Raw genomic sequence first — 14,375 nt, forward strand, 5'->3', positions numbered from 1 at the left:
AAGTAAGACAGATTGTCTTATCAAAAAATGACAGTGTTGTGCCAAACCAGCGAGGCTTCTGGCCTGTACTGGGCTTTGGTAGCCTCGATAATGTGATAGCTCTTGTGGTCTTCATCCATTCCACTTCCCATGTGGACAAAGCAAGTTTAATCCCTGAGCTCTGTTAATACATGATCCTGTGAGTTCGCGTGCCAGCGGTGGTTTTGCAAGGAACCTGCTTTTGTTCTCAGAAATTGCAGAATCTCGAAGTCTCTCATTGCCTAGAAAATAGTTTACAGTGTTCTCAGAACATTTGATTGCATTACAGAGAATTGAAATGTCTTATCAAGAAAATTCCAATTATACTTTGAAAAGGAAGTGAGTTGTCCTTTGCAAAGGTTATTCAAACTTTTAAAAGTCAGCTTTAAAACTAGTACAGACTGAATGTTCTTTTTGTTAATTGTAACTGAAAACAGAAGTCTTTCCGTCTTTTCGAAAATGAATTTTGTCCTCATGTTCTTAATTAACTCAGAGACTATACCATGAAGATCTCTGTTCACCTCATGTTATAGTTTTCCTCTGAACCTATGGTGTTATCCTTATAAGCTAAACAGTTAGGTCAGGTAGCAATTATGGAAATACATCAAATTAAAACTCAGGGGGCTGGCGCCATGGTGCACTAGGTTAATCCTCCGCCTGCAGCACCAGCATCCCATATGGGCGCCGGGTTCTAGTCCCGGTGGCTCCTCTTCCAGTCCAGCTCTCTTTTGTGGCCCAGGAGGGCAGTGGAGGATGACCCAAGTGCTTGGGCGCCTGTTCCCACATGGGAGGCCAGGAAGAAGCACCTGGTTCCTGGCTTCGGATCAGCGTAGCTCTGGCCGTAGGGGCCATTTGGAGGGTGAACCAACGGAAGGAAGACCTTTCTCTCTGTTTCTCTCACTATTTAACTCTGTCTGTCAAATAAAAAATAAATATAAATAAATAAATAAATAAATAAATAAAACTCAGGAGCATTCTGTGCTTGGAAGTAAAAAGTGCATTCCAAGATTTCTGTTTTGCTGCTGGTTAAGAGATTGATGAGCAACCTGCCTGTTTTTCATTGAAGCCACTCACCAGTGAAGTTGAAATTTTGATACTTGTTCATGTTTGTGTTGCTAATGTTAGGAGTGAACAAAGGCTATTTTATGGCTTTCAGCAGTTATTTATTATTAGTTGAACATATATAGTGTGCTGGATACTGTGACTGATACTCAATATTTTTCATGTTCAAAATAAATTTTTTTATTAAAAAAGTATAGTTGTTACTGCATAGACTTAGAAATTAGTGTGTGTCCCCAGTAAATATACACAAAGCTTTCTCAGCTATAAAAAAGTAAACTTTTTTTCCAATTTCCTTTTAAGAGAATAAATTGTGGAATTTTGAAAAATGGGTTGGAGTTTTCTGTCATTTCTTTACCTTTATTCATTAGGCATTTGATGTGGCTTCCCTGATTTCCCAGCAGTCTGGATTTTGTCTTCAACAGAAACCCCAGTGGAAGCTCTCTTGACCAGTACTGTGTTCTTTCTACAAGCCTGTGTCACTATCAACATGGTTAACAGCTTTTGAAATAGACTTGCTAGGAACTTGGTCAGTTAAACTCAAGTTGTCAACATACTAAAATTACTTTTTGTTTGCTTTATGTGCTTTATGTTTTTTGTAATTATAAGCGTAGTGCACACTTAATGTGTAACATTTGGAAAACACTGACCATTAGTAGAAATTTGTTGAAGTCTTGTCAAATTATGGTCTGTTAAATAGCTCTTTGAATGAGCATTTACTATATTGAGGCTGTTAGAGTGAATTAGTTCAGTAAATTAATCCCAGGCAGCTAGTAAATGATGACTGTACAGTTTAAACCCAGATCCTTCTGACTCCAAAGTCTGCACTCTTTCTATTATCCTGTTGTGCCAAACTGTTCTCCTGGTCAGACATTGTCATTACTAACTACTTGCGTACACGCACACACATGCTTTACAAAGCTGCCACACTGTTGTGGGTGTAGTACGCTGTCTGTGAGTACCTCTGTTTACTCACGCGTCACCTGAGTATCCTAATTATATCTCCCTCATCATGAGGAGTGAGGCTTTTAAGATTTATTTTATTTGAAAAGCAAATGAAGAAAGAGGGAAAACTTCTCCATCCTGTCCTTCACTCAGCAGATGGTCACAGTGGCCATGGCTGAAGCCAGGAACCTGGAACTCCATCTGTCTTTCACCTTGCTTTCCTTTGGGCCATCTTCCACGGCTTCCCCAGGTGCATTAGTAGGAAGCTACATCAGAAGTGGAACAACTGGGATTGGTCCATATGGGTGGAGTGCCCAAATAGGATGCCAGTGTTGCAGGGGGTGGCTGAACCTGCAGCGCCACAGCACCAGCCAGGAGTGAATTATTTTTCACAAAACAGCTAGTGCACTGCCCATAACGTACAAGGGTATTTCAAATAATATGCGGAAATAGAATTGAAATATATGTTTATTTTGGTGCAAAAGCTTTGAAAATGATGCATATACCAGTTCTTCAAAGATTTAATGAAAAATATGTTATAAATAATCTATGCATAGATTTCAAAATTTTTTCTACCAAAATAAAAATTCTGTTTTTCCATGAGGTTTTTAAAGTTCTCTTGAGATATACTTTGTAGTTGGTTGCTAATATTTTTATTGTGATAGAGAATCATAATTCTTTTTCTTTAAAAAATAATTTTGGTATTTCTTATTCATGCATTTATGACATACATGCAAACATGGTTACCAGAGAACCAGGTTTTTTAACTTTATTGAGATAGAGGTATATATTGCCAGAATATATTAAGATTTTCCAAGTAGGATAAAAAAGAAAATGTTTTTAAAGGAAAGGATTTGAAAATAAGAGACTAAAAGTATGTAGAAGAGAACACTCTAACAATCTGGGTTGATATATGGTCACTGGCAGAAGCATGGTGGCTGACAAAGTCTGTTCGTACAGCAGGCCTCCATCCCTTACGCCCTGGCAGTTGAACCAGAAGATTTAGGGCTTCAGTGGATGCCAATGTAAAATTTCATTTTTGTAATAGTCTTGAGTCTGGGTTTACTGAAGCATGAACTCGTAAGGTTTTATCCTGGCAACAAAAGATATGTGGAAATGAAATGGTCGTAAATATGACTGAGACATTTATTAAATTGCCAGCAGGAAAGTAAGGACCCTAGCTTAGTGGATGTGCTCTTTATAACTTCAATAAAATGTTGTTTTATAACTCCCAAGACTTTTTATATGTTGAGTAACTTTGAGTCTGCACTCTGCTTACATGAACTGTGTCTGAGTTTATCTAAAATTATTTTTTATGATAAATCAAAAAATAGCTTCGAACAATCTCTGACTTGAAGTGGTTATATCTTCGATATAAAATACATACTTTATATTTCGTATGAGTGTTCACATCTGAAATTTTTACATGTGTTGAGAGAAGTAATTATGCCTTTTAACTTTGTTGTTACTGGAATTTCTTGTTGACTTTGTTACCATGTATCAAAATTTATAAAATAGTTAACATTAAATAAAGTGAATCATTGATTCAGCATGTATCTCTTAAGAAGCTATCATTCCCTGGTCATTGTGCTGAGTACCATGATGACCACTGTGACAGGATGTGTACAAGCCTTTGTGTGTAGTGCTTCCAGTCTGTTTGGAAAATCTTTAAACAAATACATTTTGAAAATAACTTATTATGGTAAGTCTTCTTAGGGAAATAAAGAACTTTTTGAGATAATGGATTAAAGAGATCTCAAATGACTGAGTAAGAAATTCCACTCTGAAGAGATGCCATTTAGATACCTTGCATCAGTCAGGAAGATCTAGTTTTTGGTGCTGTAACAACCAACCACAAAAATCTCAGTGGTTTGTGTACTTAATGAGTAGAAGTCCATTTTGGCTCTCCCTATGTGAGAGGTCTTCAGTAGTTCATGGAAAAATGTGTATTTAAAAAAAAAAACCCACTATGCACATATTTCAAATTCTTTTGCACCAAAATAAGCTTACCTTTTACTTCCCATATCCATAACTTTTTCAAGTACTCATATAGCCAAGCGCCCAGTGTAAGCTGGCGTGGAGCTTTGAGCACCCTCGTTACTCAGGGAACTCGGGGTGAGGGACACCCCATCTCAGCACTTGGCTCCCTCGTTGCAGACACAGACAACAGGGATATGGGGACGCTTCTGCTCTCAAAGTGGCCTTCGAAAACTACTCAGCTACTTAGACCTGGTTTTAAGGAGGACGGAATGTTCATTTTTCCATGCACCTGAAAAGAGGAAAGTAATGAATTGTGCAGGCCTGAAGGGTGAGAGGGAACCAGCTGTTTCAGCAGTTGGAGGAAGAAGTTCTTGGGAAAGGAGACTGCAGAGGAAAATACCCTGAGGTAGGAGAGAGGTGAGTGTTTTAAAAACCAACAGGATAATAGTGGAAATGGAATGAACAACAGTTTTTATACAATTAAACATTGGATAGGAGACTCCTTGTTTTCAGTATGTTTCTGTCTTCTGTTAGAAATGGAAGTAATAAGTGTGGAAATGTTTTTCTAATTATTGATCATTTACTTTGATATTTTCATTTGTTGCCTGAGGGGTTATTTTTAGATTGTGAAAACTTTGTGTATTGTGTTGCATTTACGGTGTGGTGCAGTGTGTGGAATAACAGGTCACCATGTACTTATTTTTCTTCAGAGGTCTTTCATTTTGTATTGGGTTTATAAGAGCTAGTGTTGTGTTTCTTCTTTGATTTTTACTTGTCTCTGGTAGCCCCAGGAGGGTGTAAAAATTCAAGTTGTAGGGTGAATGAATATAGGGAAGATAACACAGCATTCTGAACGTAAAGTTATCTTTATATATGGGCCTTATTGAGATGGCTGCTCTCCTGCAGTTAGACACTGAAAAATGCCTCCAGATAAATCCCATACGTACGTGATAACTTTGTCCTGGAACATAGGAAAGAATTCCCCCTGATCATTCAGTTGCTTAGAAATACTGTTCTTCATTAAGAAAGTGATCTTTTCAAGTATAATGCTTTGGATAATTTTAAAAATCTGGAATACAACCAAGGACATTGTAAGAAATCTTTCATGTGCATACCATCTAAATGAAAACTAATGTTAAAAAAATGTGTACAATCAGTTCTTTCCCTTTCTTCTTCCCTCTCTCTTTTAAAAGGAGTATAAATTTGCAGATAAAATAAAAATCCCTATGGTCTTTCCATTTCTCTGCCCCTTTCTTTGTCAGAGGTAACTACTATCACGAATTTGCAGTGTGTTTAATCTACTCTTAGACTGTTGCTGGCATTTGAAGTAATAGTTATGATGAAATTTCTTACCTGAAAGATTTTAATTTTAAGCAATTCTCATTTACTTATCTCAGGATTTTTGCTTACAAGTAGCTGTATAATTTCTAGATAAGTTAAAAGATTCAGCATCCCTTTTCTATTTAATGCTTATGTAGTAGTAACTTAAAAATACTTATCTATGTATTATTAACAAAAACTATGGATAGGATATAAATGGGTTCAAGTAGGTATAATGGAACAGTGTAGAAACAGTCTGTTGGTCTATGAAAATCTGAAAGCAATGGAATGAACATGCACATTCAACATCACATCCATGTCCCTTGCCCATTCCGTATACGATTTTTGGGAGTGGGGTAGACAGCCCAGTCAGTCATGGTGGGAAATGTTACATCATAGTACTGAAGTCAGACACGACAGCACGTTTGAAATGCTGTTAAATAGCCATTACTGGCAACCACATTTGTCTTCTGCATAAAGAGGATTATGTTTTTGAAGAGAATTACTACATATTTGAAAATTTTTCCAGCTATTATCACTTAAAATGTTTTAGGAACTACCTATTCCTGTGACTTATTAAAATTCCTTGATGTCTTTCCCACCAGGCAACTCATTTTTCAGTGCTTGGTTTACTGTTATGGATTCAGTCATTATGTTTGATTTGTCCCACAGACTCACCTATCCTGACTTTCATTAAGATTTTAACATAGAATCAGTGAAATTTCAGAACTTGAAAATGAAGACTCTTAAGCTCTCTCGGGTTTGCTGCCCCAAATGTAACAGATTGCTTTTGGGTTCTTGGCCACTTGCAAAAGAAATTAAAAAGTAAGCCAGCCCCAGGTCATCTTCCACAAGGCTGTCTCTCATTTTCAGTTAGTTGGTGCTCTCTCTGTGACTTGTTGGATGTCATCTTTCATAAGGTAGTTTTTATTTATATCAGCCCTATGTCAGTGCAGCCCTTCCAACTCATTGTTGATATCTTTTAGGAAACAGCATAAATGAAATAAAAGTAGTTTTATGCATGATGATGATCACAAAGAGTCTCTATTAAAGCATGCATATCTTTGCACGGGTTAAACCACATTTAAATTTTTCAAACATATTTTCAAGTGGTATGGAAAAGATTTTAAAATTGGGATTCTGGTAGAAAATATCATTAATGCCGGCGCCGCGGCTCACTAGGCTAATCCTCTGCCTTGCGGCGCCGGCACACCGGGTTCTAGTCCCAGTCGGGGCACCGGATTCTGTCTCGGTTACCCCTCTTCCAGGCCAGCTCTCTGCTGTGGCCAGGGAGTGCAGTGGAGGATGGCCCAAGTCCTTGGGCCCTGCACCCCATGGGAGACCAGGAGAAGCACCTGGCTCCTGGCTTCGGATCAGTGCGGTGCGCCGGCTGCAGCGCACCTACCGCGGCGGCCATTGGAGGGTGAACCAACGGCAAAGGAAGACCTTTCTCTCTGTCTCTCTCTCTCTCTCTCACTGTCCACTCTGCCTGTCAAAATAAAAGAAAGAAAGAAAGAAAATATCATTAATATAGCAGTGTTTTAAAATTCTAGTCTGAACTTAGACACACACAAACAGAATGGTAGCTGTCCGTGAACTCTACCATCTACCTACAAGTGTGAAAATGATTTACGTTAGTATAAACCTAACTCGAAATTTCTATTGTGAATTAGGGTGTCATTTATTTCCATTATGGGTCTAAATAAAAAAAAAACAAATCTGGCTCATTGAATTAAAAAATAATAACAAAATGAACATAATGGAAAGATATTGGGTGGATCAAGGAACCAGTGGATGATCTGGAGAAGCAAGCTTGAAGGTAGGAAAGCACTCGGCAGAAAACATGGCATGGGTCTGGCTGGTTGTGCCCACTGCTGGGACAAAGTCTCCATGGTGTATCTGTGCCCAAGTCCTCCCATCAGGATGCACACAATGGAAATTTCCCCCACAGGGAAAGGAGGTTTGGATACAGGACAAGCCAAATGTAGCCACGATTTCTCTACTTAGCTCATCATATATTTTGACCATGATTTTCATGAGCTCTGTAAATCCATTTCTGTTGGGAGTCCAGCTTTAGAATGAAACTTGAAAAAAATATTGGAATGGTTTGATGGTTCTGAACAATTCAAGTTTTCCAGCAATTAAAGTGGAGCATTTTTGGGGTGAAGAGCAGGTTAGTTTGCCCTTAAAAAGTATGATCGCTAAAGAAGTGCACTGCACAAGGTTTACTAATTCCTTACTCGTGTTAGATGACCATTGTGTAGTTACTGGGGAAGAAACAATTCTGCTTACTGAGACGAAACATGATAGGTACAACCCTTATACCCCCAAGGAGATCCTAAGAAATCTGTGAGTAGATTTATAGAAACTTGAAATTTTCAAGCGTGATTTCCTTTATTGATAAATAGACAATATAATATTGTAAGAATTACACACTAATTTTTTTTGTAGTGCAGAGATGTATACACAAGCTAGCAAATATCTGGTTGGAAATTTAAAAATTTTAGTTGAATACCAGGAAGTTTTGCTAGATTTGGAATGTCTGTGAAATTTGGAAGTGTGGACATTTAGCTGGGTATTCTTGAATGTACATCAGACAGTCAGGATCTGCCTCTCACAGCAGCTCAGACACTGATGGTCCCATTGTATTCTGTGCTATATAACTCCTTCTGACTCAAGGCCTGCCCTCAGTGGTCCCGGCATGGTCTCCTGGGAAGGAGGTAGAGGCTGCAGATAGATGATCTGAAAACCAGGTAATGTCGTGGCCGAACTGATGGCAGCTATGCTGCTGCTAGCAGAAATGCTAAGAGTTGTGAATCAAAGGGGCGCTCGCTTCCACAGACCACAGAAATGGATAAATGTGGTGTTTTATATTTGTCCACTGCACTTCCTGGCGAAGTAAAAGGGAGGTTTTTTTTTTCCCCCTCAGTAAAAATGGTGTGGGTCTGGCATTTCTCTTTGTAAAATAATTTGTTTCTGGCTGTACAGTATTAATTTTCAGGCTGTGAAACCTGGCTTTTATTCCAAACAGATCTCTGGGAAAAATGGATCTTGGATAATAGAGAAAATAACTCCGTAAGGAAGTGTGTTATTTCTTGGAAGAATCCTGCTATCCATTTAAGTGGTTTCTCCAGCTTTCACATCCAAGAAAACCGTATCCATACGTAATTATGAGGATCAGAGCTGCAGTGAGGTTTATGTAGTCGTCTTCTCTGCCCATCGTCCTTCATCTGGCATTGTCACAATAGTAGGACAATGCAGTAACATGTAGGGAAGTGGTTTGTAAACGACAGAGTGCTCTAAAATATTCATTTATTAATGGACACAATAATGACAGCCACCAGATGTAGAGCATAAAAGCCAGGCACTGTGCTCTGCACTTGAGGTTTTTGCACATGTCTACATTATTTGTTGTAAGTAAAATTCTCTTATACTCATTTTTTAACTCATTTTCAAAGTAACTCTCTTAAGACCTTGGGCAAGTAGCTGGTGACACTGGGATTCGGTTGTGGATCGAGAGCTGACTGTAGCCCTGTGTGCTCTTAGTCACTTTGCTAAGTGCTTCTGTGTGCTCATGTATAAAGACCCAGCCGAAAAATCCTTAAGACCCTGGTAATGTTCCTAGATGCTTGAACATCTCAATACCTGTTGAGTAAACCAGGGTGCTTTACATCATCATCTTTAGTACCTTTAAAAAATTGAGAAAAGCTAATTTTGTGAATCTTTATGAGATCTTTTATCCTAGTTCACTCACTTGTTATATTTGTTTTTATTTTAATTTATTTCTTAGGGAATACAAATTTGATAAATACAACTTTAGGAATATAATAATTCTTCCCACCATATTAGCCCTCACCCACATTCCCACCCCTCCTCCTCCCTCTCCCCTTGCCAGTGTCTTTCTCAATTAAGATTCATTTTCTTTTTTTTAAAGATTTAGTTTATTTACTTATTTGAAAGACAGTTACAGAGAGAGGTAGAGACACAGAGAGAGGTCTTCCATCCGCTGGAATGGCCGCAACAGCTAGAGCTGTGCTGATCCGAAGCTGGGTGCCAGGAGCTTCTTCCAGGTCTCCCACATGGGTGCAGGGGCCCAAGGACTTGGGCCATCTTCCACTGCTTTCCCAGCCATAGCAGAGAGCTGGATGGGAAGAGGAGCAGCCAGGACTAGAACCAGCACCCATATGGGATGCTAGCGCGTCAGACCAGGGCTTTAACCCATTACGCCACAGTGCTGGCCCCAAGATTCATTTTCAATTAACTTTGTACACAGAAGACCAACTCTATACTAAGTAAACATTTCAGCAATTTGCACACACACATACACCAAAAAAAAACCAAAAAACAAAAAAAAACTGAGACCTGCTTTTACAGTTAACTCTCAATACAACTCATTGAGGACAGAGGTCCTGCATGGGGAGTTAATGCACAGTGACTCTTGTTGTTATCTTAACAATTAACATCCTAACACTCTTATGTAGGACATCAGTGACCACCTGAGGCTCTTGAAATGAGCTGCCTAGGCTACGGAAGCCTGTTGAGTCCACACACTGTGTCAGTATTTGGACAAGGCCAGAAGCAAAGTGGAATTCCTCTCCTTCCTTTAGAGGAAGGTACATCCTTATTTGATGGCCCCTTCTTTCCACTGGGGTCTCACTCACAAAGATCCTTCATGTAGAACAGCTTTTGCCACAGTGTCTTGGCTTTCCATGCCTGAAATATTCTCATGGGCCTTTCAGCCAGACCAGGAATCTTTAAGGACTTGGGAGGCAGCAGACTCATAGAATGACAATCGCTCTGAGTGACACTCTGACTTGTAACATTTGTAACCTTGGGCATGTTATCTGATCTCACTGCATCTAAGTTTCCTCATAACTAAAATGAGCGTTAACAGTGGTATCTATTTCTTAAAAGATTTATTTGTATATTTGAGAGGCAGAGTTACAGAAGGGTGGGGATGGGGGAGAGTGGGAGAGAGAGCCTGATCTTCCATCTGCTGGTTCACTTTTTTTTTTTTTTTTTTTTTTTTTTTTGACAGGCAGAGTGGATAGTGAGAGAGAGAGACAGAGAGAAAGGTCTTCCTTTTGCTGTTGGTTCACCCTCCAATGGCCGCCGCGGTAGCGCGCTGTGGCCGGCGCACCGCGCTGATCCGATGGCAGGAGCCAGGTGCTTCTCCTGGTCTCCCATGGGGTGCAGGGCCCAAGCACTTGGGCCATCCTCCACTGCACTCCCTGGCCACAACAGAGAGCTGGCCTGGAAGAGGGGCAACCGGGACAGGATCGGTGCCCCGACCGGGACTAGAACCCGGTGTGCCGGCACCGCAAGGCGGAGGATTAGCCTAGTGAGCCACGGCGCCGGCATGCTAGTTCACTCTTGAGATGACAAAAGTGTCCAGGGCTAGACCCAACTGAAGCCAGGAGCCTGGTAATCCATCCAGGTCTCCCATGTGGAGGGGCCCAAGCAGTCAGGCAATATTTCTGCTGCTTTCCCAGCATGTAAGCAGGGGCTGAATCCAAAGTAGAGCAGCCAGAACTTGATCCAAAGCTCATATGGGATGCCAGCATCACAGGCAGCTACTTAACCCACTGAGCCACAGTGCCAGCCCAATAGTATCTGTTTCAACATGTTGTTTGGTGATTATAAATATGAATTTGCATGGTATATTTATAGTAGTGTTAGAGTTTAACCATATGTGTACAGGCATGTCACTGTTCCTTTGCAGTGCTGATAGAACCCTACACAAGAATATGGGACCATATGCTTTCCATTGCCAATTATGGGACATAAGCTTTTTGGTCCTTGAAGAATAGATGTCACCCTCAGTTTATAGAATAACAATGCAAAGAAACATAGAAAAGCCTGTGAACATTAATCACTTATAAATATTTCCAGTACTATTAGCAGTTTAGTCAATAGTTTGGTAGCTGCTAAGAAACTTGGAGTTGTTATTATGTCACACGTTTCTGAAGTTTTCCATGACATTTATGGTAGTGGTGATATCATCTGGAGGAAGCTAGTTGCACAAAAGATATGGCATTAAATCTGTTCCAGGCACTTATGTTTGAAAATACGAAGAGGGACCCATATGCTGATAAAGTTATAGAAGTGTTTGCCAGAGAGTGGTTTCATCCCACAGTAGTCTTCAGGAATGCTATTGAATAAAAATATTTTATGAGCAAATAAATTTTGAAGACTGCCTTCTCCAGCCTGCTCTTGGCAGTTTATAACACACACGATTACATTAAGGGCTCCTGGAAGTCATGTACTTTCAAGAAAAAAAATCCAAAAAACCCTGTCTGCATTCAGCTCTAATGTTTCTAGTGTATTTGACCACAGAATCCTTTTTTTTGACACAATATTCTGTGGAGGTAGTATTCTGTTGACCACGTTTTGGGAGAGGGTGAGTTAGACAATATTTCTGGGTCTCAGCTGTGCAGGTGCTCGTCATGAAGACCCCTTGACACCCCAGGTTCCACCAGTTGCAGGGTTCCCATCCCCTTTTATGTGGAGTGCTGTGGAATAAGACAGGAGTCCAAGCTGTTGTAGTGAATTTTTGGCTTCGGGACAGCCTTTCTGGACTGCCTCATCTGCTAATCACATGATCAGATCAAATGATTTCTAAGGGTCTTTCCTATGTAAAAGTTACTGTTGAAAATAATTGAAATTTAAATGCTACTTTTTAGTTCTAAAGATCTTTCTCTGTGCCTTTGTTTAGGACTGGCTGGGTTACCTTTATGAAGCTAGCAGCACAGCCTGACACTTGTCAAACACTGCCAGTTTCATTGACCCTTACTGAGTTTACCTGCCGTAGGTAGAGTGTGCGGCTTCCTCGGCCCTTTGCCAGCATTGTCTCCTGGCAGCACCACTGCCACTTCTTTCAGCTTTGAAGTGATACTTCTTCATGGCCCACCCAGGGAGGGAACACAAGCTAAGCCTCTGTTACTGTCTGGAGGGGACTGTGCTGTAAAGCACGAGGGCCAGCCTGCTGGAAGCACGTTACCCTGGCTAACTCTGAAAGCTGTGGAGAGTCTCCATCCAGGCGGACGTCCGCAAGCTGGGGTGTAGTGGCTTTCGTTGGAGGCATCTCAAAGCGGCCAGCGAAGCATTTCATAAAGCAGGATCATTTATCCACTGAATAAAAGGGGGTACAGCCTTATAATAAGGAAAGGAATCAAAGTGTAAGAAATGAGTGTTTCCCATCAGAACAAGGACTAAAGTAAACTGATCAACCCCAGAGCCACTCGTCACCAGCACCCCCTCGTGCTTGATAAACAGTGCAGACGGGAGATAGCAGAGTGTGGGATGAGGACTGTGGATTGGGGTGTCCCATGTACTTGTCATTCACTTTCTGCTCTGTCAGGCCTCATCTTGACTGGGAAATTTTATTTAACCTCTCTAAGCCTATTATCATCATCTGTTAAGGAAAGCTATTGTGTTGGCCAAATACAGATATTTTACAGAGTAAACAAAATTATAGATAAAGCACTGCAGAAACAAAATGGCTAGTTGTATATTATAATAATAAGAGAAGTCATCATTACAGTAGTTTCTTATCTCCAGAACTTGAAATTTTTTTATGCACCAACCAACTCCAAAACGTCTTTGAATTTTATTGTGTTTGCATCAGATTCCACCTAGTTTCAAACATAGCTCCTTAAAGAACAAGTGCCTTGATGCCAGATGCCGCTTTATTCTCTGTTTCTCTGTGGTGTTGGAAGGCAGCTACTGCAGTGCATGTGGACAGAACTTTCTGGGACGATGGAGATGTCTTTATGCTGCCCAGTCCTGTAGCCACTAACCACATGCGGCTCCTGAGCACTTGACATGTGGCTAATGGTCCTAGGAAACCAAATGTGTGTTTTATGTAATTTGAAGTTGAAGTACAGAAAGCCACATGTGGCTAGTGGCTACCGTTCTGGGCCACACAGCTGTCTATACACGACAGCAGACCACACTGTAGTGCAGTGTTCGGACTGCTAAAATTTCTTCCTCCACAATAGTCAATTTCATGACAGATACAAATTCTGTAGTTAAAAAAGTATTTGATTTCCTCCCCTTTTTTGTGTATGAAGTGTTCTGTTCTTGTACTGAATCGTCAACCACATTATTTAAAGTCCATCGATGTAAAGACAGAAACATTTGCCTTTTCTCTGTAGAAGAAAATATTCAACTAGAAATCTCAACCTCATTAAATAATGGTATGCTTATTATGTTTTTGGTTCCCTTAATAAGTGCTCCTTGGAAAGAGAAGAATTTGCATTCTCTGTTTCAGTAGTGTAAAATTGCAAATCCATTATTAAGGCAAGTTTTTTATTGCTCACTTACTTGTCTACTGACTTTGTCAAATTTGAAAAAAGAAAAGCTTTCTTGTAAGTTTTTGCTACTTGTATTTCACTGTAATTTTAGTGTGCAAATATTATATCCTCTAATGAATTCTAATTTTCAACTTCACGCAATATTTGGTTTTCATTCAGTTGATGTTTTAGTCTTTAAATTCCATTCTGATATTGTTACTACTTCTGCTCTGTTTCATTGTGTTTTCCCAGACTTTTTTTTTTTTGCCCTTGTATTTCCTTTCCATTCTTTGCCATCTAATTTTCATGTAGTCAAACTGAATTTTATTATATTAATCATATTTATTAATGTTTCATTTGTTTGGCTATAACTGTTTATTCCTGTTTCTTGTGATTCCTGTATATTTGATCTCATACTTACCACTTTATGTATGTAAGTCATTGTCTTTTGTGGTTTTTCTCTTTTCACTTCATTATCATTTTTGGTTTAATAAAGTAAATATTTTACTCATCTGCTTCCACTGTTCTTCTTCCTTGATTAATAAAACTGTTGTTCCTTGTTAAGCTAATGGTTTCCTTCACCATTATGTCAAAACCTCTGTTGCTCTCTTATAACTTTGTGCAGTATCTAAGTTAAGTACGTTTCTCTCATCCCAGGACATTGTACTTACACCTCCAGATCTCAAACTGAGCTCGTAAGAGTAGTTTATTTTCAGGTCCTTTTGATAAATACCTCCTACAGCTCCTAATTCTTGACAT

At 39.7% G+C, this 14,375-nt stretch overlaps 1 protein-coding gene across 2 annotated transcripts in view; it reads left to right on the forward strand.

The window, feature by feature from the left end:
• Positions 1–14,375, forward strand: part of FBN2 (fibrillin 2) — a 242,414-nt gene that overhangs the window by 40,739 nt on the left and 187,300 nt on the right. Inside the window, exon 1 of one of the 2 annotated variants that reach the window (XM_062189230.1) lies at positions 4,091–4,419. The exons of the other annotated variant lie outside the window; for it this stretch is intronic. The gene's annotated coding sequence lies outside the window, so the exon portion shown is untranslated. Of the gene's footprint in view, positions 1–4,090; positions 4,420–14,375 lie in introns of those variants that run through there. 2 annotated transcript variants of the gene reach the window in all.

This window comes from Lepus europaeus, chromosome 4 (assembly GCF_033115175.1).
Source record: "Lepus europaeus isolate LE1 chromosome 4, mLepTim1.pri, whole genome shotgun sequence".
Lineage (NCBI taxonomy): Eukaryota > Metazoa > Chordata > Mammalia > Lagomorpha > Leporidae > Lepus > Lepus europaeus.